The sequence below is a fragment of the Capricornis sumatraensis genome, chromosome X (assembly GCF_032405125.1).
Source record: "Capricornis sumatraensis isolate serow.1 chromosome X, serow.2, whole genome shotgun sequence".
Taxonomy (NCBI): Eukaryota; Metazoa; Chordata; class Mammalia; order Artiodactyla; family Bovidae; genus Capricornis; species Capricornis sumatraensis.
In genome coordinates this window covers 42,345,217-42,351,216 of record NC_091092.1, presented here as the reverse complement: position 1 = coordinate 42,351,216, position 6,000 = coordinate 42,345,217, and the positions used below count along the sequence as shown (strand labels likewise).

Below are 6,000 nucleotides of genomic sequence, written 5' to 3'. Positions count from 1 at the left end.
TTTAATGGATATGCAGTGAATGAAGAGACAAATCAAATCTCATCATGTCTAAACATTACTGATATCTACTTTTTTAAAATGGTCGCAAAAGAGTTGGACAGGACTTAGTGACCAAGCTACAACAAAGTACATAACACTAAGAAAATAGGTATAATAAAACAAGGAAAGAGCAACTAAGAGAGAGTTTTGAGAAAAGGGATTAAGAATATGAAATGATTAAATACATGACATAACAATAGTTTCCAGCTACTACCAAAAAGGAGGGATTCTCTTTAACTTAAGTTCAGCTATATGACAGGAACCTAAAACCTGTAAAAATAGAAACAGGACATACTCAAGTTGGAAAGTCAAAAGGAACAAGTACTACAAAAACAAACATTTCTATATACTAGAGTGGCAAACACAATATTTAAAGAAATTATTTTTACTCCCCATTTTTACCCACACATTATTATACCAACCTGGCTGTGTTTCCTGATCAATATTTGGTGTTCTGCAGTCATGTGCCATGATCTTAAGTTGTTTTGCTTAGATGTATACCTTGACCCTTGTGGTGCTCTTCTCTGTGTCCCAGTCTGCTGCCATCTGCCCCTTGCCTCTTTCCTGTGAAAGGTGTCCCACAAACATGTCATAATCAGTTCTTTATTTTGTCTGTTGTCACGGCAACTTTAAAGCAACATGTTAGCCTTTAGTTATCACAAGACCAGTACAGATACAAGTTGATCCCAAGCCCACAAACCACAAACACCAAAACCTTTCAAAAGATTTACATAAAGAGTAAAAGGAACTAGATAGAATGATATGAATAATGAATAAAACCTGAAAATGATGGTCAAGACAGCATCTGTCTTCTCACATATCCTTGAATTTCTCCTAATTGTTCAGCCCCAGAAAGTTAAGGATTCTTTTAAATTGTTTGGCTCTTCAGAGTTAGGGACTGTGCACTTGGTCAACAAATGATTATTTGGTAGCTATTGTGAACAATAAAATGTACTATAATTTTTTTTTGAGCAGATTGATGGGGAGTGGGGTATGGCTGAAACACTGAGATAAAAAGAGAAACATAAATTGATTAAAAAAGAACAGAGCTTGCTTTTCTAATCCAGCTGGCAGGAAAATATAGGCAATTTAAAAGAAACTATCTTGTGCTTGCTTCAGCAGCACAAATATCCCAAACTGGAATGATAAAGAGAAGATTAGCATGGCCTCTGGACAAGGATGACATGCAAAACTTTGTGAAGTGTCTGATATTTTTTCATCTCACACTGGTCAGAATCAGTTCAGTTCAGTTCAGTTCAGTCACTCAGTCGATTCCAACTCTTTGTGACCCCATGAATCGCAGCACGCCAGGCCTCCCTGTCCATCACCAACTCCCGGAGTTCACTCAAACTCGTGTCCATCGAGTCCGTGATGTCATCCAGTCATCTCATCCTCTGTCGTCCCCTTCTCCTCCTGCCCCCAATCCCTCCCAGCATCAGAGTCTTTTCCAATGAGTCAACTCTTCACATGAGGTGGCCAAAGTATTGGAGTTTCAGCTTCAGCATCAGTCCTTCCAATGAACACCCAGGACTGATCTCCTTCAGAATGGACTGGTTGGATCTCCTTGCAGTCCAAGGGACTCTCAAGAGTCTTCTCCAACACCACAGTTCAAAAGCATCAATTCTTCAGCGCTCAGCTTTCTTCACAGTCCGACTCTCACATCCATACATGACCACTGGAAAAACCATAGCCTTGACTCTACGGACTTTTGTTGGCAAAGCAATGTCTCTGCTTTTGAATATGCTATCTAGGTTGGTCATAACTTTCCTTCCAAGGAGTAAGCGTCTTTTAATTTCATGGCTGCAATCACCATCTGCAGTGATTTGGAGATCCCCAAAATAAAGTCTGACACTGTTTCCACTGTTTCCCTATTTCCCATGAAGTGATGGGACCAGATGCCATGATCTTCGTTTTCTGAATGTTGAGCTTTAAGCCAAATTTTTCACTCTCCTCTCTCACTTTCATCAAGAGGCTTTTTAGTTCCTGTTCACTTTCTGCCATAAGGGTGGTGTCATCTGCATGTCTGAGGTCATTGAGATTTCTCCTGGCAATCTTGATTCCAGCTTGTGCTTCTTCCAGTCCAGCGTTTCTCATGATGTACTCTGCATAGAAGTTAAATAAGCAGGGTGACAATATACAGCCTTCACGTACTCCTTTTCCTGTTTGGAACCAGTCTGTTGTTCCATGTCCAGTTCTAACTGTTGCTTCCTGACTTGCATACAGGTTTCTCAAGAGGCAGATCAGGTGGTCTGGTATTCCACTCTTTCAGAATTTTCCACAGTTTATTGTGATCCACACAGTCAAATGTCCATTATCAAAAAACAATCTACAAACAATAAATGCTTAAGAGAGTGTGGAGAAAAGGGAACCCTCCTACTCTGTTGGTGAGAATGTAAATTGATATGGCCACTATGGAGAACAGTGTGGAGCTTCCTTAAAAAACTAAAAATAGAACTACCCTATGTTCCAACAATCCCACTACTGGGCATATACCCTGAGAAAACCATAATTCAAAAAGATACATGCATCCCAATGTTCACTGCAGCATTACTTACAATAGCCAGGACACTGAAGCAACCTAAATGTCCATCAACAGATGAATGGATAAAAGATGTGGTACATATGTACAATGGAATATTACTCAGCCATAAAAAGGAATGAAATTAGGTCATTTGTAGTGATGTGGATAGACCTAGAGTCTGTCATACAGGTGAAGTCAGAAAGAGAAAAACAAATATCATATATTAATGCATATATATGGAATCTAGGGGGCTTCCCAGGTGGTGCTAGTGGTAAAGAAGCTACCTGCCAATGCAGGAGACATAAGAGACCCGGTTCTATCCCTGGGATGGGAAGATCCCCTGGAGGAGGGCATGACAACCCACTTTAGTATTCTTGCCTGGAAAATCCCATGAATGGAGGAGCCTGGCAGGCTACAGTTCATAGGGTCTCAAAGAGTTGGACATGACTGAAGTGACTTAACACACACACGGAATCTAGAAAAATAATACAGATTAACCTATTTGCAGGGCAGTAATAGAGATGTAGATGTACCAGACATGTGGACGTGGTGGAATGGGGAAGGGGAGGGTGGGATGAACTGGAAGAGTAGCACTGACATATGTATACTGTTGTTGTTCAGTCACCCAGTCCTGTCTGACTCTTTGCGACCCCATGGACTGCAGCATACCAGGTCTCCAAGTCCCTCACTATCTCCTAAAGTTTGACCAAGTTCATGTCCATTGATTGGTGATACATCCGGCCATCGCATCCTCTGATGCCCTCTTCTCCTTGTGCCCTCAATCTTTCCCAGCATCTGGGAAATTAGTTAGCTGTTTGCATCAGATGACCAAAACACTGGATCTTCAGCTTCAGTATAAGTCCTTCCAATGAGTATTCAGGGTTGATTTCCCTTAAGATTGACAGGTCTGATCTCCTTGCTGTCCAAGGGACTTTCAGGAGTCTTCTCCAGCACCAAAGTTTGAAAGCGTCTATTCTTTGGCATTCTGTCTTCTTTACTGTCCAGCTCTCACAACTGTACATGACCACTGGGAAGACCACTGTTGTTCAGTTGCTCAATGGTGTTCCAATTATTTGCGACCCCATGGACTACAGAATGCCAGGCTTCACCATCTCCTGGAGTTTGCTCAAACTCATGTCCATTGCATCAGTGATGCCATCCTACCATCTCATTCTTTGTCGTCCCCTTCTCCTCCTGCCTTCAATCTTTCCCAGCATCAGGGTGTTTTCCAATGAGTCAGGTCTTCGCATCAGATGGCCAAAGTTTTGGAGCTTCAGCTTGAGCATCAGTCCTTCCAATGAATATTCGCCTTGACCTTTGTCAGCTGAGTAATGTCTCTGCTTTTAAACACACTGTCTAGCTTTCCTTCCATGAAGCAATTGTCTTCTGATTTCATGGCTGCAGTCACCGTCTGCAGTGCTTTTGGAGCCCAAGAAGAGGAAGTCTGTCACTACTTCCACCTTTCCCCCTTCTATTTGCCATGAAGTAATGGGGGTGGATGCCATGATCTTAGTTTTTTTAATATTTAGTTTTAAGCCAGTTCTTTCACTCTCCTCCTTCACTCTCATCAAGAGGCTCTTTAGTTCCTCTCTGCTTTCTGCCATTAGAGTGGTATCATCTGCATACCTGCCTGCAAGTTAGGAAACCAGGGTTCTATTCCTGGGTCGAGAAGATCCCCTGGAGAGGGAATGACAACCCAAACCAATATTCTGGAGAATTCCATGGACAGAGGAGCCTGGCAGGCTACAGTCTATCGGGTTGCAGAGAATCAGACATGACTGAGCGACTAACACACACACGTGCATGCACGCATGCGCGTGCGCGCACACACACACACACACACACACATATCTGAGGTTGTTGATGTTTCTCCCATCTATCTTGATTCCAGCTTGTAACTCATCCACTCCAGCATTTCTCATGATGTGCTCAGTGTATAGGTTAAACAAACAGGGTGACAGCAGACAGTTCTGTCATCCTCCTTTTTCAATCTTGAACCAATCGGTTGTTCCACACAGGGTTCTAACTGTTGCTTCTTGACCCATATACAGGTTTCTCAGGAGATAGGTAGGATAGCCTGGTATTCCCATCTCTTTAAGAGATTTCCACAGTTTGTTATGATCCACACAGTCAAAGGCTTTAGCATAGTCAATGAAACAAAGGTATATGTTTTTTCTGGAATTACCTGGCTTTCTCTATGACTCAGCGAATGTTGGCAATCTGATCTCTGGTTCCTCTGCCTTTCCTAAACCCACCTTGGACATCTGGAATTTCTTGGTTCATATAATGCTGAAGCTCAGCATGCAAGATTTAAGCATGACCTTACTAGCATTGGAGATGAGTGCAATTGTTCAATGGTTAGCACATTCTTTAGTATTACCCTTCTTGGGAACTGGGATGAGGATTGACCTTTTCCAGTCCTGTGGCCACTGCTGGGTCTTCCAGATTTGCTCACATATTGAATGCAACACCTTGATGGCATCATCCTTTAGGATTTTGAATAGCTCTACAGGATTTCCATCGCATCCACTAGCTTTATTTCCTAAGGCCCACTTGACTCCAGAATGTCTGGCTCTGGGTAACTGACTACACCATTGTAGTAATCTAGTACATTAGAATCTTTTTTGGACAGCTCTGTATATTCTTTCCATCTCTTCTTGATCTCTTCGGCATCTATTAGGTCTCTACCATTTCTGTCCTTTATTGTGCCCATCTTTGGGTGAAATGTTCTCTTGATATTTCCAGTTTTCCTGAAGAGATCTCTAGTCTTTCCCCTTCTGTTGTTTTATTCTACTTTTCTGCACTGTTCATGGAAGAAAGCCTTCTCCATGCTGTTCTTTAGAACTCTGCCTTTAGTTGGATGTACCTTTCCCTTTCTCCCTTGCATTTCACTTCTCTTGTTTCTTCACGTATTTGTAAACCTCTTCAGATGACCACTTTGCCCTCTTGCTTTTCTTTTTCTTTAGGATGGTTTTGTTCGCTGTCTCCTGTACAATATTATGGACCTCCATTCATAGTTCTTCAGGCACACTGTTAACTAGATTTAATCCCTTGAATCTATTTATTACCTCCACTGCATATTCATAGGGGATATGATTTAAGTCGTACCTGGCCAGCCTCATGGTTTTCCCTGCTTTAGTTTAAGCCTGAATTTTGCTATGAAAAGCTGATTATCTGAGCCACAGTCAGTTTTTGCTGACTGTATACAGCTTCTCCATCTTCTGCTACAAAGAATGTAATCAATTTGATTTTAGCATTGACCATTTGGTGATGTCTATGTGTAAAGTCATCTCTTGTGTTGTTGAAAAAGAATATTTGCTATGACCAGTAGCAATATTTGCTATTGCCCTGATTCATTTTGTTCTTCAAGGCCAAACTTGCCTGTTACTACAGGTATCTCTTGACTTCTTACTTTTGCATTACAATCCCCAATGCTGAAT

At 41.7% G+C, this 6,000-nt stretch overlaps 1 non-coding gene across 1 annotated transcript; it reads left to right on the top strand.

Annotated features, from left to right (window-relative positions):
• Window positions 1–1,145: 1,145 nt before the first annotated feature.
• On the top strand, window positions 1,146–1,255 carry LOC138072040 (U6 spliceosomal RNA). Its single transcript, XR_011144198.1, has one exon. It is a non-coding gene; the product is annotated as a U6 spliceosomal RNA (small nuclear RNA).
• The last annotated feature ends 4,745 nt before the right edge of the window (window positions 1,256–6,000 follow it).